The sequence below is a fragment of the Acanthopagrus latus genome, chromosome 3 (assembly GCF_904848185.1).
Source record: "Acanthopagrus latus isolate v.2019 chromosome 3, fAcaLat1.1, whole genome shotgun sequence".
Taxonomy (NCBI): Eukaryota; Metazoa; Chordata; class Actinopteri; order Spariformes; family Sparidae; genus Acanthopagrus; species Acanthopagrus latus.
Window position 1 is genome coordinate 7,125,588 of NC_051041.1, and position 17,144 is coordinate 7,142,731.

Consider the following 17,144-nt stretch of genomic DNA (forward strand, 5'->3'; position numbering starts at 1 on the left):
CCCCCCGAAAGAGCATCGCGCTTTGAAGCCTACTTTTCTAACATCACGTGATGCTCAGAAGTACTTTTTTCTACAACCTGCATTGTCGGCTGTAACACAGTGGATGGATTTTTTTGCCTTCTTGTGTCACAACAACCCCCTCCCCCGCGAAATAACTACTTTGACTATCGTAATTTCAGCCATGCGGTCCAGTACAATTTGGAAAGTCTAGAAGAGCCGTAAGTCATTCCATTTCTATTCAAGTTAGCCAGGTGCTAAACATGATGTTAGCCGGCTCGGTCAGCAGAAGTCTCTAGTGCGCAGCTCCATGGGCCCCACAAGATAGCCCAGATTTTAACGTAACATCCTTGCCCCCACCACTCTGAATGTTAAGTATTGCTCTTACTACATTCCCATGGACACCACATCAGTGCGCCAAGAAAGCCCGACAGATCTACCTTGTTACAATAAGCCACTGGAGGAGTGTGGTTCGGTGCAGCCTCTCCCGCGCAGACTGAGATAATGCAAGCTAACAACGCCTCTGTGCGTTTTCCTTTCACCCTGTATGTTATTACCGACAACCTGTGAGGTCCACACCGCGTCATCCACTGATCTCTCTACCTGTGGCAACAATGGTTTCGGGTGAGTCAGCGTTATTAGGCTGGATGATGAATAGAGCCTACAACACATGAATCACCCAAATGGGTCTATCTCGCACAAATAATAAGGAATCTTTCACAGCACTTCATGCGGCGCTGAGGACGCTCTCATCTTTATTCAGGTTATTTGGCACCCAGCTGGAGTTTGAGAAAATTGAGTCTAGCAAGTCTGTATTTCTTATGGTAATTACTGCATTTCTTTCAGCATTTAGACTTGTCCGGACTGACTGCGCAACAATCCACTTTCAGTAAAAGACATGGAAACTAATCAAACTTTATGCCCACCTCTGCAACGCCGCAGTACATTTTCTATGGAATGAATGCACTGTCTGTTAGTCTCCCAGTGAAATACATACAGCTAGTAAAAAAAAAATAAGTAAGGCTTTGCAAGCAAATTAAAAAAAAAAAGCTGACTCGGCCAGACTGTGGCTCACAGGTGCGCGACAGTGTATATAAAAGGTGGACAGCATGTTATTACAGGTGTGTAACCACATGTTGACGTAGCCGCCCTCCTCTGCTGACAGGGTGTTATATGGTTCAGTCTCCTCTGACCCTGAAGGCTGGGTGAGCACACTGCAACCAGTCACTGTAACCTAAGCACCGGCGAGTATGACATTATGATTTAGCCTTGGTTTTGCGGTCAGGAATGTAATGACTGAAAGGGGCTCAGGGAGTCGGTGCATGATCCTAAATCACTACACCAAGGGGGCTGTGATAAATATGAACGAAGGCTCAGTCACTTTAAGCCCCCGCCAAAAAAAAAAAAGGACGAAGACCAAGTTGATCATTATAGACGCTCTTATTGATCTTTTGTCTAAGCAGAAAAGCAAAAACTCCCATATTAGAAAGTTGTAATGGTCTTTTTCGCCTCACGCTGCTGATTTTAAGCAGTAATTGAGGTCAGGGGGGTTCAAGTCATCGGACAGATCATAAAAGCTCAGCTGAAGTGATGAGCAAGTGATTTTCCTGAAACTGCTGATGATGAAAAGAATACCAAATATATTTCTGGGAAGAGAGTAGTTATCTTGACTATGTAGTCATTGAAATAGACAAAATGACGTGCAAACTGATTAGGGAGCTTTCAAAATTTAACCATATACAAGACTACATATATTATAGAGACCAGATGAGAACATGTTTGTTGTCAGTAGGTTATTTGAGTAAAGAAGTATATGGTATATGACAGCATCAGATGAAATGTTCTGTGTGAAATCAGCGTTGCAAAACATAATGATTTGTAGGGAAATAGAGGTAGAATATGTATTATATAATGAATAATCTCAGCCCATCCACATCAAAAATGGCCATATTGTTTGACTGAAAGCAGCTTATTACAATCTGTGTTTACATTTCTGATCAGGCAGTGACCTCTTGTGGCTGTAGTAAGCATCACAGCAGCAAAGGAGGAAGTGACGTGTTGAATGAACAAACAAGCCCTTTTACCCAGCTGTTCTGGTTAAGCATGAAAATTAACGGTGCGTTATTTTAACTTACTGGTGTTGTGACTGACATTACTTATGTAACCTTGATATGTCTGCCATTTAAGCTAAATAAGTAACGTAAGTATTTCAAGCCAAACTGCAGAGTATTTAATTAAGATTTACCAAACTGCAACCGTATGAGGAAGGCTAGTAAGGCTGTAGAGTGAATGTGTCTGATTATTGTCAAGCGACTTCACATAAAAACAAAAACTAACCTAAAGCCAGTCAAAGCAGTTGATTAGTAGTTTTTTGAAACACTTAAAAGCCCAAAAGTACCTTAACTACACTGCAAAGACTAACAGAGTTTTCACACATTGCATCAAATATGTTTTTTTCACTTGGGTACAGTCAGTCAGCCTCAAGCTATTTGCGACATCTACCACCTTTTTGAACACAAACTACAAGATGCAATCTGTCCTTTCCAGTATTGCTTCTATGAGAAAGCATTAGAAATATCCAACAAATGACTGGCAAAACATTTAGGGAATTCATCAGTTTGTAAGCAGACTACAGACTAATATCTACTAAGCCTTGACATGCAAGTCTTTTCTGATTTTCTCCTACTGGACTTATTTCTGTCTGTTAGATAACCAGTAATTGGGGTCTTAAGTTTTGAATATACAGTCTGACACCAGTTTCATTGATATTATGAAAGGATTGAATAAATGACAGGATGATGATGAGGCGAGAAGAGTGAAAAATGTTAAACAGCAAAGAAAGACTGTGGGCTGTTTTCTCTGTATGTATATATGGCATAATTAATTTGCCATGTTTCCGGTTGTGGAGATCCAAACGATGTTAACAAGGGGACCTGAGTTCATGTGTCTGCGCCATCTAACTTCCCCCCCACTTTTTCTGAGTCCAATCTGGAAGCATATAATCCCACCACCAGACACTTCTTGTCTCGCCAGGCGGGCCTAAGAACAAGTACACACCGCTGAATATTCAAACTTGGAAGCGTGGAGTGCTTCTGGTGCCATGTTCCAATATTGTTGTGACTCACAGTATGGGTGAGACATAACAAATCTGTAGCCTACTTTTAAAAACAGTTTGTCCCCTCTGAGCGAAAGTGACATTATGGATTCATCTTTTCATAGCTTGATTAGCTGTAGTGATGGAAACAGCAACAGAGACTGTCAAATCATGGCATGGCAAAACACAAATTATCTGTTGTGATGTAGTTTAAGCTGCTATCATTAGCATGCCTAGCTAACTAGCACACTTCAAAATTAAGCTAATTGAGTCTTACTTCCAAAGTCTGGGTAGTTACAGGTTTTAAATTTCCCTGATTATGACCAGCACATCAACAACATGATACTCATCCATGAGTGAATGCTGGTCCTGGTTGCTACCAGCATTTAAGCTAACATTAGCGGCTCTGTTCTTCTTGCAATCATATCTGGGGCAGTTTAAAGCAACTCCAGTTGACACCGAAGAACAAAAGCATTACATTTGTCAAATGTTTCAATTGCAGCCTTTTTTTGTTATGAACATTATAATTGAAAACTGCTGCACAAGAACAACAATGTTTCTCTATTTTGATGTCTCCTAATTTGTCAATCGGTGAGGATGTGATAAGTTTTAGCTGTGAATGAAGCCATCAAGTGCTTATTGGAGAACTATTTTACAGGGTTTTAGCTTTAAAACAATTGATACATTAAAAAGTAAGCCAGAGATGTGACGCTAACGTTAGCTTAATTAGCTAGCTAGCGACAGCTGTCATTTCAGTCGTGCAATTTGAGATTATCCCGTTAGGATTATATTGTCAGTGTAGCCAGCAGGCGCTTACTCAAGAGCTTTTAAAGACGCTTCTATGGAGAGAATTTTGTTCCTTTATTATTCAATCAAATAAAATAGATCTGAAACCAAAAAAGAGATCTGAGAGCAAAAAAGAGTAAGTGGCAATCAATTTTTTTTCTTTTTTTTCTTTTGAGATCGAAACAGAACAGGTTGCAAAAAAAAAATATGAGAGAACAACTTCTTCAACTTCAATTAAAACTAATGTTTGTAAGTAAAAACATACGACCATTTTGCTTATAAATCAGTCCTCTTTGCTTTCAAGTTAAAAGCCTTTGCTTGCAAATCAGTCCTCTTTGCTCCCCAGAGGTCAAATGCATACAGCCAAGGCTGTGAAGATATGGAAGCCATTCGATGTTTCTTTTTTTTTTTTTTTTTTACTTGGATCTAATGTGGAAATAACTCCAAACCCCAGGGAGGAGTTAACCTTTATGCAAGCAGACCTGGGGAAGAGGACTGTGTCAGTAGATTCTGACATATCACATGTTGAGATATTATGCATGTTGAAGCAAGTACATTGCCTGATTGCCTGTGTCATCAAGGGTCATCATTTTAATGTAGTTGTCCAGTTTACTGGTGAAGACATTCCCCAGGATGACACAGCTCCAGGACAGGTGGCTCCTTTTTAAAGCAGCAGGTACATAATTACTGTACTTAAAATGCAACTTCTTTTATGTTTGTTGTTAATACTGCAGAAAAAAACATGAATACATCATGGTTTATGCCTTTATATTGTTTGTCATTTTAATAGGTGGAAATGGAAGCAGGAAACTTCCAGTTATTCCTTTAGAGGCTGAGGGCTACACTGGAGCCATATTAAGAAGTACTTCGGAGGAGGGAAGCTTGTCCTGTGCATTGTTTCTCTTCAGGACGAACTTGACCTTACACCTCTCCCTGCTAGTGCTCCTGAGTTTGCCCTCATGCTAAAGGCTAGCTGCAAGAATTGCAACACAATGATGCCTCTGCAGATGCTGGCACTCCATGTTGACCAGTGTAGCTATACTGCTAGCTCAGCGCCACTATACTCATTTTCAGTGTTAGCTGCTTTATAGCAGGTGTTTGTGGGCTGCCGCGGTCTTCTCCGTCCGTCCGTCCCCCGGTTGACTGTACTGTTGTGTAGGAACCGTGGCATTTTGACACCGCGAGTACTATGCAACACTAAATGTTTAAATCACTGCCCCACGTTGTATACGTCTTCCTGTACTTCACTCACACATTAGGCTACTCTGCTCAGGCCGTGACTAACAGAGACAACCATGTTGCTGCTAGTCAGTGTGCTTGCAGCAGCAGGGCATTATAATTCATTACTTGTGTTGTTGTTGTTGTTGTTGTGTTGCGAAAAAGACAAGCTGGCTTTTCCTAACCGCCTGAAATCATAAATCATGAAATTGTACACATATAGGTTATGCTCTATCCCAAAACTGACCACTAAATTTGTCCTATCTCTATACAGGCCATATTTTGACATAGTGTTGTATGTTTTGTCGAAGAGAGGAACCTATTTTTGCTCGTAGCTGACAGAAACCTGTGAATTCAAGCGTGTCAAACGTTTTATTCCCTCGCAGTTTAATAGGAGAGTAAGGTTTAAAACTGGAAAGCTGTTTCCTCATTCCGTATCACAACACATCGCATGGACGGAATATATACAGCGCGCTTTCATTTGTCGTGAGCATGGCAGAGCTGTGGAGACAACCCTTTCTGGTGACAACCCTTCATCTACCTTTTATTCTCCCTGTAAATAGACTTTATCTGATTTCTCCCCTCCTTACAATACTGTAAGTTTCTGGGCAGGAATTGCATTTCCATTGATTCTGCACCTCCAGTGACACGCTGGAGGTGATGTGCAATTTCTGGAAATCCATATGGTGAGATAGGAGGCATGAAATGGCTCGTATGTGAGACTTTCTCATTTGGAATTCATGGGAAACACTAACTCATATGGTCAGCACCCTCATATTTCTTCTTTTATCAGAGAAGATTCAATTCCATATTTCCAACTGTATTTAATTATCAGCCTTTAAGTAGATTGTTGAGTGAAATTACGCAACATTAGGCAGTATTTATATGTGGTATTTGGTCATTGTTGCCGCCATATTTTCACTCTCCTCTTCCTGAATTGTCAAAATCCCTCTGGATTGATTGCGGTGGATTCAGATCACCTGTGTGCAGGGTGCGGAGACTGTCTCCTAATGGATGAGTGAAAGCAGCTTGGGGTGTTCCCCTCCCAGCCCGTCAGGGCGACGCCCTTTTGTGAAGGCTTAAGAGAGGTGAGCGTTCATCCAGACAGACTGTCGGACAGACGTTCTGGCCTATTTAGGCCCCGCTGAGATTAATTTGCTGTACTTGTTCTTTCTAATTGAGCAAAAATTTTGACCACTGTGCAAGCTAGTAGATCGAAAAGCTGCCATTAAACTTGGTCACCTGTATCAAGGCAGTGCTTATTTGGGCAAGATTTAAGAAAAAAAGTATGTGTTGCTGTCAATACGTGCATACTGTTTCTTTGGTATCAAAATCAATGCTGGACTCTTTCTTGTAATGGAGTATTACACAGAGTGGTATTGGTGCTTTTAAAGTAAAGAATCAGATGACTAATAATCCATGTTGACCCTGAAGATTAAACCATAAAAAATAAAAATGATATTTCATAAGAATTAAAAAGAGGCAGATTTAGAGCCGGCCCTTCTGTGTTTCACACATGAAAAGTTTCCTTCAGCCCTCCGGCCCAGAGAGGATGTTATTTCAGTGACACAATTTCTCAAAAAACCCTGCAGTCTTGCAGTTTGTACTGCGGTACGTCATGTTCACCTCCCTTCGCCGTGTGTGGCTTCTAGCGCGAAGAAAGAGCACATTCACGCATCGGCCTACAGGTGCGCCCGTCAAGAGTGAGAACTCTGTCAGTTTACGAGAACATTTTATAGAACTGGAAGGGCGACAGTAAAAACCACGCAGGGCCCGACTGGAAATAAACAGCACCACATACCACTGTGATCAACACACTTAATGTACCTAAATCATAGTATACTTAGAGCGGTCTGCTTAGTCTCTCGCTGTCAGTTTTTTCCCTCTCTCTTCCTGTCTCTCAGCTGTGTAGACAGTAAGTGGGATGTTTTTTTTTCCTCCCAGCCCCAGGGTTACCTTGGCAACCGAGAAGAAAGAAACGTGCTCGGAGGCCGCGTGAAAGAGGCTTAGGCCGTGTCGTGTCGTGTCGTTCACAAGCTGCGGGGTCTGTCTCTGAGCTGGCCTGCCAGCCAGCTACGTGTCAGGACGCGCAGTTTCAAACGGAGACCTGCCACCGCTCAGGTCCCTGCCCAGACCGTCAGCGGGTGCAGAGGAAGTTGATGTGAAGCATCAAATCTCGGGAGGATCCCAGCTGGCTTCATTGACTGTGACAAATGAGACGCCTCCGCAGAAGTCAGGTTTAACAACTCTGATGTTACGTGAAAGCGCGGAGGATAATTGCCGTCGGATCAAGCCATCGACCTCAGGTGGATGTTTCCTATCAGAGGCGGCTTTTTTTTTTTTTTTTTTTAAGAAATCTACATCCAACGCGTGTCAGAATACAGAGAGCTGCCTGCGTGGACAGCTGTCCCAAGCCCATTCAGACTCACTAAAGATGCATGAAAAAGGGTTAGAAGTTTCCTGTAGCTGTTTGACTTCATGAAGCTGCAGTTGGCTTTTTTTCGGACTGAGTTTTGAGCTCCTCGTGACATTCAGTGACAGCGGTAAATTCCTCTCAGATTGATGGATGATTCGGTCCCCGGGCCGTGTATTTCGCTTTAGAGGCAATTTTCTGCCGACATGGACCAAAAAAAAAAAAAAAAAACATCAGGAAATAATTTCTTCCGTGACAGCAAAAGTGAAGCCATCAGAAAACTTCTCCGAAAAACTGAAAAACTGAGCTTCATTAACACTTTGAGGTGACTTGAAGAAACTCAGCCACATTAAAGGGTAAATACAATGTTTTTGAAGAAGTTGTGTTTGTGCTGGACAGAATGGTCAACATATCTCACACTGTTCCATATTAACATGACCCGAATGATTTAAAATGCTCATCTCTGAGTCTTGATGGCAAACACAGGAAGTATTTGATCTCAGCTGCACACACTTGTAAAGTCTCTTGACTCCATCTTGCTTGGTTGTAACGCTATCACGCCAACAAAATCTGTCCACACACACACACACACACACACCCACGAAGATAGATGGAAATACCACATTTTGCCGTGATGACAACAAACACGCACACGAAAGGCTCACGCAGCCGACGCTGCCCCAGCTGGTGAGGATTTCCTAATATCCCAATTTAATTGCAGCCACGCACAGGTAGCTCAACAAAAGCAGCCTCCCATTTTCATTTGTTCGGTGACCTTTTCGAAAAGGTCGGCTTTGCAGTACTCGAGGAGATCCAAACACCTGTTGATATCCAAGTCTTTCATAATGTTTAAAGTTTGGTGTTTGGTGAAACGTGGGCTTTTGTTTTGCGCCCGCATGTCGCAAACAAGCAAGAGGCGTCATCTGAACACGTGGTAAACGTGTCCGTAAATGACCCCGAACCACTCAATAATATCACGTTCACATCACGCTTTTATGAACTGACTGTAACGGTCAAGGCTGTCGCACCAGTGGCCAAAGTCAGAGACTGTTTTAACTTTTGTAAGGGTGACACCACAAGATACTTTCAGGGAGATCTTGAACAATCCCCAGCTGTGAACCCTAACCAAGTGGTTTTGTTTCTAAATCTAACTGGACCATAAGGACAGTGTTGCCATGATATAAATAAAAACATCTAACTGAAAGAAATAGAAAGTTTCAACATATCCATGGTTATCAATGACAATTCCCTGCATTTATTATACCGACTGGGTTGGTACAAAGAAAAAAACTTGATGACATTGTGAAAAAGAGATTGTCTTGTTCTTGAATATATATATATATATATATATATATATATATATATATATATATATATATATATATATATATATATATATATATATATATATATATATATATTTTCTTGGCAATCAGTCATTTTTGAAACACTGGGCTGAAATAAGCTATATCAAGCTCGTCTATAGCTCATAGTACGGTCAATTCATGCAGTAATTAGTTTTGGTATTTTCATGGGATTTGCTGACGATGGAAAAAAAGTGATCTGACTGACTCTCTGTCTAATGGAGAGACTCCCACTGTACTGACCTGAATGTTAATCTCACAACAACAGAGTCAACCGAAGTGGCTCAAATCACATCCCTGAACAGCACAAGAACTTTTTTTTTTTCTCTGTTGGGGCTCATTTCACTGTGAATAACAGCTGATCATCTGCTCAGCATGAAATCTCCACCGGCTATAATTTATAATTCCTTGATCCTTCTCTGTCCCAGAAAAAAAAAAAAAATCAACTTTCCCTTCCTGATTGGCCGCCTTTTCTTTAGCGCTCCCTAACGACGCGTATTCACACGGCGTATTCTCCACCTGTCGCGCTCGTTAATGATAATTGCATCTCTTTTCCTTTTTCTCACCCTACATTTTTCTCTTTTTTTTTTAAATAAGCCTCCAAGGCTTTCTTTCCTTCGCGAACCTAATTTCACTCCGTCCCCCTCTGAGCTATTTGAGAAGCCGCTCGAGACCGACATTTCTTCTGCGATGTCACGTTACCCCATCCCACCCTACGCTGCCTTGCCACTCTCTTTTTTCCACTATCCAAATGGGATACAGCACTCATGCATTTTTAAAAAGAGCAGAGGGACGTGCCTGTTGGAAGTCCTACTTCTGTGTGTGTGTGCTGCGTATTCATGCGAGTGCTGCTCATACTTGTTTGTAAAAAGGAGGAGAAATTATGTAAATGGACAAAGAGCGTTAATGACTCGGCTGTATGCTTTATTTTTTTGAGTCACTCAAGGTACTCATCGGATGGTTAGTAGTACCTCGCAGCTCCCTATGTTAATGAATGTGGTAACGGGCCAACAACATCCATTCAAGGTGGGTTCCTGTATGTCAGATCATCCTGACCTCGTCCCTGTGACTAAATGTGGGTAAATATACTTGTTTACCATGTCCCCGCAAGGTCGTCTCGCCCAATGTCATCATCTCCCCGAGTTGCTGAGAGAGGAAATCGCTGCGTGCTGCTGGAAGCGGAGATATAAAGGATGAGCTTTTAGTGAGGGATAAAAACCTGGTCCCATCTCACGGACAACAGAGACACAAATGACCTTAAAAAAAATCAAATTGGCGCTTTTTTATTCTGCTTTCAATGTCATCTCCACCCGGGAAAAAAAGCTTGGAGCTGCGTCTCGGGGGTTGGGAACACACGGTGGTGCAAATTTCAGCGCACTGTGGGAAATTTGAGGTCTGACGTTAGTAAAGTCTGGACGCCGACTGCACTGAATACAGCCGAGCTGTTTTAGATCAAATATGAAAGGCAATGAAACAGCCATTACTCTGTGGACTTTGGTACTTTCAAAAACAAACCACATTCCTCTAAATCTGTGCACGTCTGCAGATCCCCCCCACAAGGCCATGCGGCATTGAATGAAAGTGAACTACTAAACTGTGCTTCTATAATATAGAAATAATTGCAGTTCTGAGGATATACATCTCATTCAAATGGTAAATAATGTAATAATGTAGTATGTAATTGTCATACAAGGTATACTACAACATTCCGTCTGCCTGTTGGCTCATATATTACAAATTATACCTCCAATGTCTCATCTTAGCTATATTGATTCACATACTACAATTTGAACAAGAGTGGAGGATTGGTAATTACAGCCTGTATCATTTCTGTACAGCAAACAGGTTGGATTTTCATAATAGTATCATGTTTACAGAACTCTTTTTTTCTGGGGTAAGAGAGCGATATCGGAAGACCTTATCGCTCGGAGGGTCGTGTTCCACAGTGTTCTTAAAGTGGAGTTCTGGTGTGTAATCCTTTTGGGCAACCGCGACCATCAAAGTTACTCTGATGGTTTTTTTTGCCACTGAGAGAACGGCAACGGTTCTTACAGAATCCGACCTTTTGTTGGAGAGTAAGATTCCTTTTTTGTAAGCACAAACACATGGCTCTTTCTTGCTGGCAGTTACTCGAGGTTCACTACAAAGTCACCTGTCCAACGCTTAACTCGCCGTCTTCCTTCAACAATCCAAATTTGGCCTTCTCATCACTCTGTATCACCTGCACAGGCCCACGGATGATCTGTTTTAGCTGCTCATGCTCCTGTTCATGTCGCAGTGCCTCTCACCACCCAATGAACAGAGAGCAACAGCAACTAGCGTCAGTCTAGAATCGCGGTCCACTAATACAACACAACTCTGCCGTTCCACAGAGATCCTTTGACGAAAAGGTCGTCATCATCATCGCAGAAATCGTTTCCGTAGTGTTGCCAGACACTTTAGAATAACAACCTCAGCCTGTCAGCGGCAAAAACAACAACTGGCATCTACTGAACTGAAATAAAATTATTTGCTTCGCCATTCCCAACAGACAGGAACACTTCTGATGACAATGATGACATCCTGCGCAATTTCACTCGTTGTAGATTGAACCCATCTACACCGAGTGCTCCTTCACAGCTTAAGTGAACTTTAGCATTCAACAAACCATATTCTGTTGAATAATCTTAAAATGATTTGCCCTAATGGCCGAGAGTAAACTTTCAGCCGGTGGTCCGCTGGGTTCATCGGGACCACGTCCATTAGATCGGAAGCCATTCATCCTGGCAGACAATTCATTAGAAAGCGGAAAGCAATCAGACTGTGTATCTGTAATTAACAGTCATCTCTCTGATTGCCTCCACGCCATTAAATACCCCACCAATATGTGGGCCTTGTATCCCCATTAAGCACTGCTTAATTAAAAATGCAAATTAAGCTCCAGACTGTCATGGAACTGGACACAGCGTTTGTGAATGTGTGTGTGTGTGTGTGTGTGCTCGCGGGCAGTATTAGAGGAAGGTGAGCAATCGAACTAATGGTTTGACTCGTGACTTTTGCAGTTTTATGAAAATTAAACTGCAATGACGGACAATTAATGAAACTTACTTAATGTCAGTCAAACTTTAAAAGGGTGAAATTAATCCCGGCACTGTATCTGGGAGCGTCTGGCGCTGACGGAGCCCGGCGCTTACAAATTCATCGTGGAAGCACTCCATCCGTCGTAATATGCGCTGAGGGAAATTGCCCTAAACGGATCTAATAAGTCAGTGAAAATGCCCCGAAGTGCACCCTTCAGCAAGAAGCTCCGTATTGGATGTGATATATATATATATTTTTTTTTACAAACACCATAACCCTTGTGTGTTGCTTAAAATGTCTCTGCTGGAGTTATGAGATGCGTCAGAAGATCAGTGCCTGGCAGCAACACACTGCTGAGTCTTCAATCCCGCTGCGTTTTGTGTGAAACTCCTCTCCTCTTCCCTCTTTTCAGCTAGCAAACAACAGAACTGTGAGTCTCCGCCAACATCTGATGGGGAGTGGGACAGAGAGCAAGACGAAATCATTATTTCAAGCCCGCGATGTTCGTCGGACAAAAACAACATTCATTGATGTAAAATCGCTCTGCGGCATGTTTCACCTTTGATGAGTTAGCTTCCTCCACTCTCTCCGACCACTTACTGCGTTGTAATGCCGCTCGATTAATTGAATCTCTCGTTTACATGTTTCTGTTGCTGTTGTTAGACACAGTGAAGAATAGAACACAGCTACTTAATCAAGTCCAATCCCTTTCTGTAAGGGGTTCTGATTGGTGGTTGTATTTATATTTCACCTGCTCTTGCATCACTCGCCAACATTTGCTGCTGGTGTCCCAATTTTATGTTAGTTAGCAAGTTTACATGGCTGACTTCCTGTACAAAGGTTCACTCTGCGCATCGTGCTCAAACTATGAGAAATAATTCATAATTAGGAAACATATTTCAAGAGCATGACCAGTGATTTCTACTCGGAAAGCAGTGATTTCTTTTTTTTTTTCTTTGCTCGAAACATCTGCCGGGCCAAGTGTAATCTCACGGTGGGGCCGACTTTGGCCGCTGGGCACCACGTCGGGCTGCCCCGGCTGTAGAGGATCAATACTGATGAGGCTATCTCAAGTTTTGGCACGCACATCCCCCCACATGAATTTTAAAAGGCCTACAGGAAAAATGAAGACAAAGGGTCCCTTCAGAGTGTGGAAGATGTGATGTGAAATTGTATTTGACACGAGAGATACACATATCTGGAGATGAAGTGATGCAACGGAATTCAAAACATGCAATCTTGCCACTACTCATTCAGGAGGAAGCCAGTCCTGCTGGAGATGTTTAATGCAGTGAGAGGTGTCAGCGTGGCCAAATTGAACTCATCACCATCGTTTACTCTGGCTGGGTATGACTTTACATAACGGATATAGAGGAGAGATGGAAAATAGTGATATATCTCGCACATCATGATTATCTGAGGGGAGGAACAGGGGAGTGAGGACGGAGGTCTTTTTGCATAAAGCAGGAAAATGTCAAAGGAGGACACGGGAGTTCATCCGGAGGTGAAAATTGATTTGGAGACTGACAAGTGGAACCTTCAACTCACCCCGCGGCCAAACGTCAACATCTTTTCTCCAAATCAGATGTGACAGGCTAAACGCTGGGGGAGAAAAAAAAAAAAAAAAATGGTGGAAAGGAGGATTTCTGTGTACTCGCGGACTTCTTCGCGCTGACTCTTTGCTCCGAGATAACTGAAACAAAAGGGGAAAGAGAAGAAGGGGAAGCGTTGCCTTTGCTCCGTGGGTAGTCACATGTGCGCCGATCGTTCGGCAGATCTCTCATTGTCAGAACTCGTCTCAGTTGGACGACCTCCAGCTCACACGGGCCCGTGGGCTGCAGTTCTCGGCTGTATCTGCGTAGGCCCGGTTTCCTCTTTCTCGTGGAAACAACAGGGCTCTAGTCTACCATGGGAATTTCCTTTGGACTGCAAACGCCCGCTGTTTAACCTACACTTGGAGCAAGATGGATTTGGTTCCCAGAGAAAATCAAACCCTTTCATAGGTATTCATTGAATTTCATTCTCCAGGCTATGCCCGCTTAGCCTCGCTGTCTCGTTATTGTTCAGGAGATTTTGCAGGCGTGTATACACTCTGTTATCGTCGCCGTTCTCTGTCGTCTCTTTACAGCCTCCTCAGATCCACTCTTGTCGCTCTGTCAAATGTGTGCGCCTGATTTTTCACCGTCCTCAAGGCCAAGCGGGAGAGAAAGCGTTTCAGGATTGAATTTCAAATATAAATTTATTAAACCCCTCATTTTGTCTCTCATCTCGGAATGTAAATTATTCACCCGAGTGTTTAAAGCAGGAAGGGGGTCCCGTCACCTCGGCGCGCATCACGACGTGCCGCAACTAAGATGAAAAACCTTTTTTTGATGTGCCGTCTAAGAGGCAAGCAATGAAAAGGATCAGCTGGAGGGACTGTAAGAAAAATGGAGAAAAATGTGCCTCAACAGTCTAATGACAAGGAGGATAATTGACAACCCTGTGAGAAAAAAGGAACTAAAGGCAGCAGATTAGCCCGAGGCGCAGCTTTTTACCAACTATAGAGTTACACATCGAACAACAACTGCTTACCCCCCCAGTGACCTCCAGCTCAGGAGTGTTTTTCTGTCTGTTGAACTGGTTTGAACTCAATCGGGTAATCACTGTTTAGGGAAACGCGCTAAATTGATTTTTAAGATCTATTTCAACGCTGCATTGTATTGATGTGAACTCAAATCAGGTCAGTAAGAGATACCTCAGATTTACTTGTGCTGTCTTTGGAAATTATCTGAATTGAAGTGAACCAGAGACTTTTGCTTGGAGACTCAGAATGAATAAATAAAATGTATGAAATAATGATAATAATAATGATGGTGATGTCTATAATAACAAGAAGAAGAGGTTTACAGAATAGAATAAGACAGCAGGGCTAAAGTGCATGTGTATCTAACTATCCATACATGTATGTACATGAGACACAAATAATGACAGAATGTAAAGGTGTGTGTTGTTGTTTATGCAAAGACAATGAATGTAAACAATATATAAATAAAAGTCTCATGACCTTGCATACAGAACCGAGCTGACTGTCGGTATAAACTGTAAAGCAGCAGCCACAGAGTCCCGCTAGTCTCGGTTATAGGACAGGATGGGGAAAAAAAAAAAAGGGGGTAGGATATAATTCAGCAGAACTACTCCTGAGTTACCCTGAAGAAACCCAGCTCCTCTGCTGCACCACCAAAACCTGTTGACCAGAACTCTTTGATCCGTACCAGCCAACAGCTCAGGATAGCAGAAGCGCCGTGCCAGTGTCTGTCTCTGACGGTGGGGGGAAACCTCAGCCCTCTCTCTCTCATGTGGCCGTCTGCGCTGTCTGTTTTCAAACCCACCAGACATAAGACGGAGCGAGGGGCACAAGAGGCGCTCAGTGTGGGCCCGGGGCTCGGCACAGGCGTCCTATCAAAGCGCCGGGAAACGCCGCGCTCTCCGCGCTAAGTCAACTTGGCTGCCTCTGAGCTCAAATATTTGAGCAGCGCTCGACGGCCCGGGCGCCACTGGCAGAGCATCACAGGATCCCAGGTCCAAAACAAAAATTTTGGAGGGGTGGAGAAGTGGGCGAGGAGGAGGTCTGAATGTTGGGAATGTGCAGAACGCGTGTTTATGCACAAGCCTCTGCAGTCTCCCTCCTCCCGTTTCTGAACTTAGCAGGTGGACTAGATAAAGTTTAATGTTGTCGAAAAGCTTGGACGGCATGTTTACTTAACTTCTCAATCTGCTGGAGTGAGATTACAGTCACAGTCTCTCTGACTTTGGTCAAAATATTCAGTTGAACACTACATCAGACATAAGCTAGCTGGTGACAATAGCCACAGCTAGCCTTAGCTATAACTACATTTACTTAACAAATACTTTTCATAAAACCTACATTGACTGTCATTGCACATAACCAAATGGGAAAGTCCTAGCTATAATAATGCCAAAAAGCAGAGCAGCTAGCATTTAACAAATTAAACCCATGAAATGTCCAGAAAAATAGTTATTTTACTGTCATATTAAAGAAATCCTCAATTCGTTGAGTAAGATGTGAAAATATTTAGCTTTATGCTAAATCACACATAAGCTAGCTGATGAGAAAAGCCATAGCTAGCCGTGGCTAAAGAGTAGCTTAGTCGACTTTAATAGAGAACCTAGCTAAACTAAGACAAAGCTGGCATGAAGGAGCTAGCATTTAACTTGAATATTTTTCTTGCTAAACAGGAAAATCCAGACCTTCTAAATTCAAGTTTCTCCCTTTACCTGACCTAAGACGAGCTCTATTTCCTTGTTAATTCATTGTACGGCACCTGTCACAGCTCGACACTGATTAAGTAATACTCACCAAAACAGTCTTGGTTTGTCTTTCCAGGAGCCCCTCTGGTTTGGTCAACAGAAATGCTTAATCCATTGAGTAAGACTTGTAAAATCTTGTTCAAAGTCTACATTTACTGTAAGTTTTTGCACATAACCAAACTGGGAAAGTTGCCAGATCAACTTATGATGGTGAACTTAGCTCAACTCATACTGAAGCTAACAAAAACAGATTTAGCTGACAGGCTTATTGTAAGCTCTCGTACATTTTCTGTCATTCCCTGAGGGGACATGCAATATCTGAATTTTTTGAGTGTCATGTAGGTTATGGCGATGACTCTTTGAGGTAAAACAATCGGCCTAAAGGGAACAATCGATAATGTTAATTTTTTTTTAATTTCGCTGCTTCTGTAGTTTCTGCTTCCTTCATAGGTCGGCACACCACCATGTACGGTGTGGCAGACTTACCCTTTCTCTACTCTCTCTGTCTTTGTTGTGTAAAATATACACACATATATCTGTACCGATATAAAATAGTGCCGTTTTTAATAGTTGCTCGGCAACAAAGCAGGCAACATATATCAGTTTCACTACTGTCACCTTGCTAAGCCTGCTGTGAATACTTTATGTCTCACACTGAAAATACCAGGCCCAAAGGGTGTGTGTATGCTGAGGCGAGTTCACATTAACTTTCACTCACCTATTCAGATCTCACGTTTCAGGTTTTGGCATTTATAAAACCCATAACAGAAGAGTCCAGGGCCCTCTATACAACCGAGGTACAAGGGTGTAACATTAGACTATTGAGTTCCTTCTCCTCCGAAATAGTAAAATAGGACGTTTTTATTCACAGTCACATTGCTGGAGGGTTGGTATGGATTTA

At 42.5% G+C, this 17,144-nt stretch overlaps 1 long non-coding RNA gene across 1 annotated transcript in view; it reads right to left on the reverse strand.

Moving 5' to 3' along the window:
- The window catches only part of LOC119017195, a 28,038-nt gene extending 11,352 nt beyond the window's left edge, over positions 1-16,686 (reverse strand). The window contains exon 1 of the long non-coding RNA XR_005074362.1: positions 16,293-16,686. This is a non-coding gene — a long non-coding RNA (uncharacterized LOC119017195). The remainder of the gene's footprint in view (positions 1-16,292) is intronic.
- Positions 16,687-17,144: the final 458 nt, after the last annotated feature.